At 45.0% G+C, this 14,162-nt stretch overlaps 1 long non-coding RNA gene across 1 annotated transcript; it reads right to left on the bottom strand.

Annotated features, from left to right (window-relative positions):
* Positions 1-2,126: 2,126 nt before the first annotated feature.
* On the bottom strand, positions 2,127-2,793 carry LOC120981692. Its single transcript, XR_005774736.1, has 3 exons — positions 2,757-2,793; positions 2,237-2,300; positions 2,127-2,176 (listed from the first exon to the last, which is right to left on the bottom strand). It is a non-coding gene; the product is annotated as an uncharacterized LOC120981692 (long non-coding RNA).
* Positions 2,794-14,162: the final 11,369 nt, after the last annotated feature.

Here is a 14,162-nt window from a genome sequence, read left to right as displayed (position 1 = left end):
ACGTCTGAGCGGAGTCTGAGTTATGTGAATGTCTAATGAGGGAATCTTCATAAACATGTTCATAATGGCGAGGAGCGCGATGGGCGAGGACGAGGAGCGTGCCCGAGAAGAAGACGCGGCCTCAGTGCGGTGGTATATACCGTATATACCGCATCCATCATGATATAATACACATCAGCGGAGACCTCGTCCATATCGCTGTACATTATATGTCTATAATCCTCACATTCTGATGTCAGTTGGTATTAGGCCCCTTTCTACACGGGCGAGAATTCCGTGCTGGGTGCAATGCGTTCACCTCACGCATTGCACCCGCACTGAATCCGGACCCATTCACTTCAATAGGGCTGTGCAGATAAGCGGTGATTTTCACGCATCACTTGTGCGTTGCGTGAAAATTGCAGCAGGTTCTATATTCAGCATTTTTTAAGCAAAACGCAGGCCCCATAGAAATGAATGGGGATGCGTGAAAATCGCAAGCAAGTGCGGATGCGATGCAATTTTCATGCATGGTTGCTAGGAGATGATAGGGATGAAAGCAACCCCGGACCCCATTAAAGTGTATTCCCTGTATTATTTCCCCTTATAACATGGTAATAAGGGGAAATAATAGCATTCTTAATACAGAATGCTAAATGAATTAGGGATGGAGGGGTTAAAAAAAATAAAAATTAACTCACCTTGTCCAATTGATCGCGCAGCCGACATCCTCTCCTTGCTTCTTCTTTCAGGACCCGCAAAAGGACCTTTGGTGATGTAATCGCGCTCACAACGAAGGTCCTTTTCCAGCCAGGTCCTGCAAGAAGAAGAAGAAAGAAGACCAGCCCGGCTGCGCGATCATTAACCCCACAATGGAGCTTTTACTTAGCAATTCTGTATTCAGAATGCTATTATTTTTCCTTATAACCATGTTATAATGGAAAATAATAAAATATACAGAACACCGATCCCAAACCCGAACTTCAGTCCGAATTCGGGTCTGGGTACCACAGTCAGTTTTGTTTCACACGTGTGCAAAACGCATCTCTTTAAGGCAGAAATCTGTCATGTTGCTGCAGAACATCCTAATACACACGGCAGCTGCTGGAGAACCTTATAATATACACCTCACCTGCTGCAGAACATCATAATACACCTCAGCTGCTGCAGAACCTTATAATACACACCTCACCTGCTGCAGAACATAATAATACACACCTCAGCTGCTGCAGAACCTTATAATACACACCTCAGCTGCTGCAGAACCTTATAATACACACCTCAGCTGCTGCAGAACATCGTAATACACACCTCAGCTGCTGAAGAACATCATAATACACACCTCAGCTGCTGAAGAACATCATAATACACACCTCAGCTGCTGCAGAACCTCCTAATACACCTCAGCTGCTGCAAAACCTCCTAATACACCTCAGCTGCTGAAGAACATCATAATACACACCTCAGCTGCTGAAGAACATCATAATAAACACCTCAGCTGCTACAGAACCTCCTAATACACCTCAGCTGCTGCAGAACCTCCTAATACACCTCAGCTGCTAAAGAACATAATACACACCTCAGATGCTGCAGAACATCATAATACACAGTCACAGCTCAGCTGTTGCATACATCATAATACACACCTCAGCTGCTGCAGAACCTCCTAATACAAACCTCAGCTGCCGCAGAACCCCATAATACACACCACACCTTAGCTGCTGCAGAACCTCATAATACACACCTCAGCTGCTGCAGAACCTCATAATACACCTCAGCTGCTACAGAACATAATACACACCTCAGCTGCTGCAGAACATCATAACACACACCTCAGCTGCTGCAGAACCTTATAATACACACCTCAGCTGCTGAAGAACATCATAATACACACCTCAGCTGCTGCAGAACATCATAATACACACCTCAGCTGCTGCAGAACATCATAATACACACCTCAGCTGCTGCAGAACCTCATAATACACCTCAGCTGCTACAGAACATAATACACACCTCAGCTGCTGCAGAACATCATAACACACACCTCAGCTGCTGCAGAACCTTATAATACACACCTCAGCTGCTGAAGAACATCATAATACACACCTCAGCTGCTGCAGAACATCATAATACACACCTCAGCTGCTGCAGAACATCATAATACACACCTCAGCTGCTGCAGAACCTCCTAATACACCTCAGCTGCTGCAAAACCTCCTAATACACACCTCAGCTGCTGAAGAACATCATAATACACACCTCAGCTGCTGCAGAACCTCCTAATACACACCTCAGCTGCTGCAGAACATCATAATACACACCTCAGCTGCTGAAAAACCTCCTAATACACACCTCAGCTGCTGCAGAACCTCCTAATACACACCTCGGCTGCTGAAGAACATCATAACACACACCTTAGCTGCTGCAGAACATCATAATACACACCTCAGCTGCTGCAGAACCTCCTAATACACCTCAGCTGCTGCAGAACCTCCTAATATACACCTCAGCTGCTAAAGAACATAATACACACCTCAGATGCTGCAGAACATCATAATACACAGTCACAGCTCAGCTGTTGCATACATCATAATACACACCTCAGCTGCTGCAGAACCTCCTAATACAAACCTCAGCTGCCGCAGAACCCCATAATACACACCACACCTTAGCTGCTGCAGAACCTCATAATACACCTCAGCTGGTACAACACACCTCAGATGCTGAAGAAAAACATAATACACACCTTGGCTGCTGCAGAACCCCCTAATACACACCTCAGCTGCTGCAGAACCCCATAATACACACCTCAGCTGCTGCAGAACATCACACTGTACTTTTCCTTTCTTTTGAGTTCTTCATCACAGTGCAATCTTTTGACAGACATTCTCCTACAACCTTTGGAATTACTTTGTGGCAGTAAAGACATCACCATCTTGGAAAAAGTTGGAGATGCATGTTGCCACCATTGTATACCTTACTGTTAAAATTTCTGACAACCGCTATTCACACTGGAGACGACAACATTTTATTTCCAGTAATGATTGGTTCTAAGTCCCTGAGATTCAGACATTTAGGACAAGTGGCGATTTCTATTCTCGAACATAAAAGAAACATCTCGTGTCAAGTGCTTTTCCCGGTCAGAATGTCTGTGTGGGGCTATAGACAAAGGAAACATCAAATTAGCGCTGACGCTGCGAGGAATGTCTGCACCTAACAGAGGAGATTAGAAAGCCACCAGAGGACGTTTCATCCTCAGATGCGTCTTGTGGCGCTGGACCTGTCATCCAACCTCCTACTGATAGAGTAACCACCTTGTCGACTTTACACCAGGAGATGATGATGACTTTATTTATCGCTTGGTTCCAGGTTTTGGTATTCATCGTCTTGTCCACGCTGCTCAATGTCCACGCTGCTGCCTTTCAGGCCCTCCAGTGGAAACGATCCCGAGGGCTGACTGTCATCACTGACACTCTAAAGTTGGTCGTTGTCAATGTGTAGGAGTCAGATCACTGATACGTTCTGGTTTAATTCTTATTGGAAGGATCCACAACAAGTCTGTGGTGAGTGACGAGGCAGAGAAATTCTACTGGCCAATCCTTTCTTATGGTATATTGACTCTGTTTTCGAAGGGCAAGGCTCTCCTGACCTCCCTCCTGCTTGATGAGGTGACCGTCATCCCACCAGATGTAAAGCTGTACATGAGGGCATCTCTCTCCATTCATTTGAGATGAACAAGCGCGGCCACCTCACCATTTTACTCCACATGGATGTGGTGACCACATGAGAAGGCAGGACATGGGCCCACATCTATCAGAGAAGGAAATTTGTAGCACCACCACCTGTAGAATGCAGTAAAGATGGCCATAGACATGGCCATGTACAGAGGACTCCACTTGTGAATGTCTGAGCAGCTGATGTGGTGGCCATTGATAGTCAGATGTGTCATTGACACCAATGGTCAGGAAAGTCATCCTTGCAGCGTTTAGATGATGACTACAAAGATCACGTCTTTGGAAGTCCACATTTATCATACGTATATGACATATCCTGTGGTTACCATGAATTGGCTAAAATGAGAATACCCCTTTAAGCAAAACTGAGAATGCACTAAAGATGGTCTTAGACATATACTCTTCAGCTATCACATATGACCTCCTTACTATGTACAGAGCACTCCATTACTGAAGATCTGAGCAGCTACTATGGTGGCGATTGAAAGGCAGATGTGTCATTAACACCAAATATCTGCTCATCTTCAGAGCTCTAAGATGGTGACCACCAATTTCATGCTTATTAGAAGCTCTTAGCATCTTCCCACAATAAGCAGATACTTGTTGGGAGGCTTTGTTCAGACAGCTTTAGACAACCTTATATAGGTAGCTTTAAACATATTGGATTGGCCCACCAGTGGTCAGGAGGATCCTCCGATGTACCTGCCCTTGACATGATGATGGAGACCCTAGATGGTGACCACCAAGATCATGCTCATTTAAATAGGATCATCTGATGGACCTGACCTGGACATGTTGATGGAGCCCCTAGATGGACCTGACCTGACATGATGATGGAGACCCTAGATGGTGACCACCAAGATCATGCTCATTTAAGGTTCTCAGAGTCTTTCCACAATAAGCAGATCCTTGTCTGGAAGTTTTGTACAGACAGCTTCATACAAACGTATATAGGTAGCTTTAAATAGTAGGATCCTCTGATGGACCTGACCTGGACATGTTGATGGAGCCCCTAGATGGTGACCACCAAGATCATGCTCATTGGAAGTTGTCAGCGTCTTATCATAATGGCCAGTCTTGCCACATCTATCAGACATTTATAACATATCCTGCTGTTACCATGAATGGCTGAGATGGGAATACCCCTTTAAGCAAATTGTGGCACCACCACCTGAGAATGCACTAAAGATGGCCTTAGACATAAACCCTTTAGATATTACATGTGACCTCTGCCTTTTCTCACTCCTTACTAAGTACAGAAGACTCTATTCCTGAAGAGCAGCTGCTATAGTGGCGACTGATTGGAAGATGTGTCATTAACACCAAGTATCTGGTCATCCTTGGAGCCTAGATGGTGACCACCAAGATTATGTTCATTGAAAGTTCTTAGAGTCTTATCACAATGAGAAGAACCTTGCCTGGAGGCTTTGTATAGATAGCTTTAGACACTCTTAATATATATAGCTTTAGACAGGATGAATTGGCCCACCAGTGGTCAGAAGGATCCTCTGATGAACCTGATGGTGGACCTCAACCACAACAGTTCGCATGAGGTCTACCAGAGATTAGAATACAATGAAAGGGGCTTGTACCTGGATGGAGGGCCTGCACCAGGATGGTGGTCAGAAGGATTCCCTGATGGACCTGACCATGACACGATGATGGACCCCAGTTACAACAGTTCCCATGAGGTCTACCAGAGATTAGAATCCAATGAAAGGGGCCTACACTTGTATACAGGTCATTCCCTCTGGTGGACTCCAGGTAGTCTTGTGTGACCTTGACTTTGCTCCCCATTTCTCTTACCAGCTGTCACCTGAGATTCCTTTTCCTTATACTTTTAGCCCATTATCTCCATAGCATACTTTGTACAAATCTAAAAGTTTATAAAGTTATATAAAACAAAATGATTGAAAACCATAAAAAGTACAGAAACAATAATCAGAATTGCGGATTTAATTTGTGTCATTACATCAAGGAGAGTGAAATGTACTTAGACTAAAAGTCTGACTCTTAATATACGCGGAGTCCTTCACGGTGATACATTAGAATCGAGCAATCTATCAACAGCACATGTGCCGGAAACTAATGAAATGACAGTAAAACGTTTAGTAAAGTGGAGCTATTAGTATGAGATTGTTTTTATGGGGCGAGCAGTAATTGTAGAAAACTATCATCACGTAAAAGTGGAGTGTAACACACTGAGAGGATTGGGCTACAAAGGAGAAGAGTAGATATGGAGAACTTTCCGACTATTGCATTTCACCACGAGGTCCCGTGCAATCTTACCTTTATACCTATTATCTAAAACAAGTCTGTGCTGCCTGGAGAGGCAGCCTGTTGTACTGCACATGGCTCTATACAGGAATTTGAGGGATTACAGGGCAATCTGAAATGCTCCAGCCTCAGTTTACGTATGACATTAGTAACATAGTAACATAGTAACATAGTACATAAGGCCGAAAAAAGACATTTGTCCATCCAGTTCAGCCTGTTATCCTGCAAGTTGATCCAGAGGAAGGCAAAAAACCCTGTGAGGTAGAAGGCTGAAGCCAATTTTCTCCACTTTAGGGGAATAAAAAATTCCTTCCCGACTCCAATCAGGCAATCAGAATAACTCCCTGGATCAACGACCCCTCTCTAGTAGCTATAGCCTGTAATATTATTAAGCTCCAGAAATACGTCCAGGCAAAGATAGGCAAAGATAGGCAAAACTCTGGTGATGATGCCAAGTTGTTACAATGTTTTCTACATTTCCATTGGATTGGACCTAAAACAAGTCTGTGCTGCATGGAGAGGCAGCCTGTTGTACAGCACATGGCTCTATACAGGAATTTCAGAGGTTGCTGGGCAATCTCAGGTACACCAGCCTCAATTACATACAACGTTAGATAGGCAAAACTCTTTGGTAACGGCGCTAAGCAGTTACAGATTTTTCTTAATTTCCATTAGACTGGACCTAAAACAAGTCTGTGCTGCATGGAGAGGCAGCCTGTTGTACAGGAATTTGAGATGCTATTGGGCAAACTGAAGTACCTCAGCTTACGTATGACATTAGATAGACAAAACTCTTTGGTGATGAAGTCAAGCTGTTAGAACTGGTAACAGCCAGCTGGACCTTTATTGCAGACTTCTGGCAATTCATTCATAAACTTCTAGTAGGAATAATTGTGGAATTACATAACATAGATGCTGCAGAATTGTTATTACATGGGGAATGCAGGTAGTTAGTAAAACAGGAGTGTCAGGGGCGGTGACAGCTCGTCTTTAAGGGTGGGTTTGCATCACATTTTTGGCATTCGTTTAACGTATACAAAAAATGTTTACGTTAATGGATGCCTGAGAAGGATGCCGTACAGTGCCATCCATCACCATAGAGTTCCAAAGTAAAAAAAAGTATACGTTAACGTATCCATTTTTTTACCGGACTCTGAGGGTACAAAAGTGCGGTGTGCTATGCTTTTGTATCCTTTTTTCCCCAATGTATCCATTAAACGTATAGCAAAAACGTAATGTGAACCCACCCTAAGACTAAAAAAAACTTAGGCTACATGCACAGAACAGTGAAAAAAAGCATCTGTTAAAAACGGACACACTGTCAGATTTTTATGGCCATTTTTCAACCATTTGTGTATCCATTTTCTGTCTGTCTGTCCGTTTTTAATGAAAGTTTTGCATCTGTGTTTCATGGCTGTTAAGTATGGCCATAAAAAAAAAGATGAATTTCATTGGCTTTTTTATTAAAAGATCCCACTCCCTGCAGTGTACATAATGTTCCCCATAATGACCCCCAGCAGTAATAATGCCCCACATAGTAGCCTCCATCTGTAATAATGCCCCCATAGTAGCCTCATCTGTAATAATGCCCCCCATAGTAGCCTCCATCTGTAATAATGTCCCCCATAGTAGCCTCCATCTGTAATAATGTCCCCCATAGTAGCCTCCATCTGTAATAATGCCCCCATAGTAGCCTCATCTGTAATAATGCCCCCCATAGTAGCCTCCATCTGTAATAATGTCCCCCATAGAAGCCTCCATCTGTAATAATGTCCCCCATAGTAGCCTCCATCTGTAATAATGCCCCCATAGTAGCCTCCATCTGTAACAATGCCCCCATAGTAGCCTCCATCTGTAATAATGCCCCCATAGTAGCCCCCATCTGTAATAATGCCCCCATAGTAGCATCCATCTGTAATAATGTCCCCCATAGTAGCCTCCATCTGTAATAATGTCCCCCATAGTAGCCTCCATCTGTAATAATTTCCCCCATAGTAGCATCCATCTGTAATAATGTCCCCCATAGTAGACTCCATCTGTAATAATGCCCCCCATAGTAGCATCCATCTGTAATAATGTCCCCCATAGTAGACTCCATCTGTAATAATGCCCCCCATAGTAGCCTCCATCTATAATAATGTCCCCCATAGTAGCCTCCATCTGTAATAATGTCCCCCATAGTAGCCTCCATCTGTAATAATGCCCCCCATAGTAGCATCCATCTGTAATAATGTCCCCCATAGTAGCCTCCATCTGTAATAATCTCCCCCATAGTAGCCTCCTTCTGTAATAATGTCCCCCATAGTAGCCTCCATCTGTAATAATGTCCCCCATAGTAGCCTCCATCTGTAATAATGCCCCCATAGTAGCCTCATCTGTAATAATGTCCCCCATAGTAGCCTCCATCTGTAATAATGTCCCCCATAGTAGCCTCCATCTCTAACAATGCCCCCTATAGTAGCCTCCATCTGTAATAATGCCCCCCATAGTAGCCTCCATCTGTAATAATGTCCCCATAGTAGCCTCCATCTGTAATAATGTCCCCATAGTAGCCTCCATCTGTAATAATGTCCCCATAGTAGCCTCCATCTGTAATAATGTCCCCATAGTAGCCTCCATCTGTAATAATGCCCCCCATAGTAGCCTCCATCTGTAATAATGCCCCCCATAGTAGCCTCCATCTGTAATAATGCCCCCCAAAGTAGCCTCCATCTGTAATAATATCCCCCATAGTAGCCTCCATCTGTAATAATGCCCCCCATAGTAGCCTCCATCTGTAATAATGCCCCCCATAGTAGCCTCCATCTGTAATAATGTCCCCCATAGTAGCCTTCATCTGTAATAATGTCCCCCATAGTAGCCTCCATCTGTAATAATGTCCCCCATAGTAGCCTCCATCTGTAATAATGTCCCCCATAGTAGCCTCCATCTGTAATAATGCCCCCCATAGTAGCATCCATCTGTAATAATGTCCCCCATAGTAGCCTCCATCTGTAACAATGCCCCCCATAGTAGCCTCCATCTGTAATAATGTCCCCCATAGTAGCCTCCATCTGTAACAATGCCCCCCATAGTAGCCTCCATCTGTAATAATGTCCCCCATAGTAGCCTCCATCTGTAACAATGCCCCCCATAGTAGCATCCATCTGTAACAATGCCCCCATAGTAGCCCCCATCTGTAACAATGCCCCCCATAGTAGCCCCCATCTGTAATAATGCCCTCCATAGTAGCCTCCATCTGTAATAATGCCCCCCATAGTAGCCTCCATTTGTAATAATGCCCCCCATAGTAGCCTCCATCTGTAATAATGTCCCCCATAGTAGCCTTCATCTGTAATAATGTCCCCCATAGTAGCCTCCATCTGTAATAATGTCCCCCATAGTAGCCTTAATCTGTAATAATGTCCCCCATAGTAGCCTCCATCTGTAATAATGCCCCCCATAGTAGCATCCATCTGTAATAATGTCCCCCATAGTAGACTCCATCTGTAATAATGCCCCCCATAGTAGCCTCCATCTGTAATAATGTCCCCCATAGTAGCCTCCATTTGTAATAATGCCCCCCATAGTAGCCTCCATCTGTAATAATGCCCCCCATAGTAGCCTCCATCTGTAATAATGCCCCCCATAGTAGCATCCATCTGTAATAATGTCCCCCATAGTAGCCTCCATCTGTAATAATGTCCCCCATAGTAGCCTTCATCTGTAATAATGTCCCCCATAGTAGCCTCCATCTGTAATAATGTCCCCCATAGTAGCCTTAATCTGTAATAATGTCCCCCATAGTAGCCTCCATCTGTAATAATGCCCCCCATAGTAGCATCCATCTGTAATAATGTCCCCCATAGTAGACTCCATCTGTAATAATGCCCCCCATAGTAGCCTCCATCTGTAATAATGTCCCCCATAGTAGACTCCATCTGTAATAATGCCCCCCATAGTAGCATCCATCTGTAATAATGTCCCCCATAGTAGCCTCTATCTGTAACAATGCCCCCCATAGTAGCCTCCATCTGTAATAATGCCCCCCATAGTAGCCTCCATCTGTAATAATGTCCCCCATAGTAGCCTCCATCTGTAATAATGCCCCCCATAGTAGCCTCCATCTGTAATAATGCCCTCCATAGTAGCCTCCATCTGTAATAATGCCCCCCATAGTAGCCTCCATCTGTAATAATGCCCCCATAGTAGCCTTAATCTGTAATAATGTCCCCCATAGTAGCCTCCATCTGTAATAATGCCCCCCATAGTAGCATCCATCTGTAATAATGTCCCCCATAGTAGACTCCATCTGTAATAATGCCCCCCATAGTAGCCTCCATCTGTAATAATGCCCCCCATAGTAGCCTCCATCTGTAATAATGCCCCCCATAGTAGCCTCCATCTGTAATAATATCCCCCATAGTAGCCTCCATCTGTAATAATGCCCCCCATAGTAGCCTCCATCTGTAATAATGCCCCCCATAGTAGCCTCCATCTGTAATAATGTCCCCCATAGTAGCCTTCATCTGTAATAATGTCCCCCATAGTAGCCTCCATCTGTAATAATGTCCCCCATAGTAGCCTCCATCTGTAATAATGTCCCCCATAGTAGCCTCCATCTGTAATAATGCCCCCCATAGTAGCATCCATCTGTAATAATGTCCCCCATAGTAGCCTCCATCTGTAACAATGCCCCCCATAGTAGCCTCCATCTGTAATAATGTCCCCCATAGTAGCCTCCATCTGTAACAATGCCCCCCATAGTAGCCTCCATCTGTAATAATGTCCCCCATAATAGCCCCCATCTGTAACAATGCCCCCCATAGTAGCCCCCATCTGTAATAATGCCCTCCATAGTAGCCTCCATCTGTAATAATGCCCCCATAGTAGCTCCCATCTGTAATAATGCCCCCCAAAGTAGCCTCCATCTGTAATAATATCCCCCATAGTAGCCTCCATCTGTAATAATGCCCCCCATAGTAGCCTCCATTTGTAATAATGCCCCCCATAGTAGCCTCCATCTGTAATAATGTCCCCCATAGTAGCCTTCATCTGTAATAATGTCCCCCATAGTAGCCTCCATCTGTAATAATGTCCCCCATAGTAGCCTTAATCTGTAATAATGTCCCCCATAGTAGCCTCCATCTGTAATAATGCCCCCCATAGTAGCATCCATCTGTAATAATGTCCCCCATAGTAGACTCCATCTGTAATAATGCCCCCCATAGTAGCCTCCATCTGTAATAATGTCCCCCATAGTAGCCTCCATTTGTAATAATGCCCCCCATAGTAGCCTCCATCTGTAATAATGCCCCCCATAGTAGCCTCCATCTGTAATAATGCCCCCCATAGTAGCATCCATCTGTAATAATGTCCCCCATAGTAGCCTCCATCTGTAATAATGTCCCCCATAGTAGACTTCATCTGTAATAATGTCCCCCATAGTAGCCTCCATCTGTAATAATGTCCCCCATAGTAGCCTCCATCTGTAATAATGTCCCCCATAGTAGCCTCCATCTGTAATAATGCCCCCCATAGTAGCATCCATCTGTAATAATGTCCCCCATAGTAGACTCCATCTGTAATAATGCCCCCCATAGTAGCCTCCATCTGTAATAATGTCCCGCATAGTAGACTCCATCTGTAATAATGCCCCCCATAGTAGCATCCATCTGTAATAATGTCCCCCATAGTAGCCTCTATCTGTAACAATGCCCCCCATAGTAGCCTCCATCTGTAATAATGCCCCCCATAGTAGCCTCCATCTGTAATAATGTCCCCCATAGTAGCCTCCATCTGTAATAATGCCCCCCATAGTAGCCTCCATCTGTAATAATGCCCTCCATAGTAGCCTCCATCTGTAATAATGCCCCCCATAGTAGCCTCCATCTGTAATAATGCCCCCATAGTAGCCTCCATCTGTAATAATGCCCCCCATAGTAGCCTCCATCTGTAATAATGCCCCCCATAGTAGCCTCCATCTGTAATAATGCCCCCCATAGTAGCCTCCATCTGTAATAATGCCCCCCATAGTAGCCTCCATCTGTAATGATGCCCCCCATAGTAGCCTCCATCTATAATAATGTCCCCCATAGTAGCCTCCATCTATAATAATGTCCCCCATTGTGGCCCCCAGATGTAATATTTCATTTTAGCAAAAAATACAATAAATAAAATACCGATCCCATCCTCATGAGCGGGTGGTGACGTCACGTGGTGAGTGCAGATCCTTGGGCAGGTTCTTTTTAATGAAGAGAGGAGCAAGGTATTTTTTTTAACCCCTAAATGGACACATTGTCCTAGTGTATCCGTTTTAAATGGCCGTCAGACGGGTGCACTCCTGTCAAAGCGGCCGTTAAAAACGGTCCCATGAATTTGAATGGGGTCAGTCTGGCCATGAAAACGGACAACAATAGGACATGTCCAATTTTTTCGATGGCCCCTTTAAAAAAACAGCCATCTGAATAGCCCCATAGACTTTCATTGGTGCTGTCGCGTGCATGTAGCCTAACACAGGTTGCCTGTTTAGAAACACCCCATTAAAGGAGTAAATAGAGGGGTCTCCCCATTCAGGACCCTCGTCTATCAGCCAGATGACCATCTCTACCTCTGAAGGACCCAGCGGTCCATGCATTACACAGACAGTCCGTTCATTTCTATGAACATCATGTAATGCTTCATTTCTCCTGTGGTGGCGCTGCAGAGAACCTAAACACTCACTTCTAGGTTCCAGCAAAGATCGCAGCCGATCACTGGAGAGCCAGGTGATCAACTGACCATCGGGGGACCCTACTAACGAAATGGGAGCACAAAGCCTTGTTTATGTGTTTTTTAAGCATAACTGCAGAATTTCAGAATTTTGTAAATAAAAATTCAAATTTTTTTGCATTAAATAAATAAATAAATAATAGAACCCTGGGTGCAATAACTGACATTTCTTCATCCCCTGGGCTCTGCAATGATCCATTCCACCCCCGGTATGTCATATTCGTGATGATCCCGGCGGTGGCCGTTGCTTGGTGACACGTGCAGGGCTTTATCAAACCTTGTAAACATTAACTTGGGCGTCCTCCCAGATGAACACGGGCCATGCTTCCTCCACGGGAGCCATTGATCATGCCAAGTGATCTGGCCGGGTGCCATGACGGCCTGCACATGTACTGAGGAGGGGCCGTGGAGCATTAGTCAGATCGCTCATAAATCTCTACCTCTCGCCTTTCGCTGGAGGGGGTGGCTTCAATGGGGTCGGAGGCTGCTCGCGCCTCGCGCCTTAGTAATGTCGTGCATTCCAAGCGGATCGATCGGCTGAATTCTCTTTGTGGGGCGAGATGGTCACAGAAAACCAGTGATCTAGCTTCTAGAACAGGGGTCAGCAGCTTTTCCGAAACTACAACTCCTAGCATGCACACTTGCTCCGTTGATCTAGGAACTCTCATAGAAGTGCATGGAGCATGCTGGGAGTTGTAGTTTCATAACAGCTGGAGTGCCGGAGGTTGCTGACCCCTGTTCTAGAAGATGATCAAGCTGCGGAAACCCCTGGTCCGAAGGACCCCTAAAATATATACCTTTACTTCTTCCCGTGATGATGAACCTGCCATCGTCTGGATCGGTAGGAGCCCCCCCACCATTTAGATGCCTATCCCCTATCCCAGGGATCAGCAACCGCTGACCACTCCAGCTGTTCCTAAACTACAACTCCCAGAATCCTCCTTTCACTTCTATGGGAGTTACAAAAACAGCCGAGTAAGTGTGCATGCTGGGAGTTGTAGTTTCACAGCAGCTGGCGCGTGCCTAAAGTTGCTGATTCCTGCCCTATCCTATGGATGAGCTCAGAACTTGGATCATTCCCTTTAGGGTCCATTCACATGTCCATGTGTGTTTTGCGGATCCACGGACCGCACATTGCTGGCACTAATAGAATATGCCTATTCTTGTCCGCAATTGCGGACAAGAATAGGGCATGTTCTATTTTTTTTCGGAAACGGAATTCCGGGTCCGCATTTCCCGATCCGGGCCGCACGGAAATGAATGGGTCCGCAATTCCGTTCCGCAAAATGCAGAACAGAATTGCGGACGTGGGAATGGACCCTTAAAGAAACATTGTGCCGTCCATCTGTTATTCCTCCTGTAAAATGTATGACTACATTGACAACTGGGTTTTACCACTCCCCTTGTAAATCGGGCGTGTCC

The sequence above is a fragment of the Bufo bufo genome, chromosome 11 (genome assembly GCF_905171765.1).
Source record: "Bufo bufo chromosome 11, aBufBuf1.1, whole genome shotgun sequence".
Lineage (NCBI taxonomy): Eukaryota > Metazoa > Chordata > Amphibia > Anura > Bufonidae > Bufo > Bufo bufo.
This window is presented reverse-complemented; position numbering and strand designations above follow the sequence as displayed.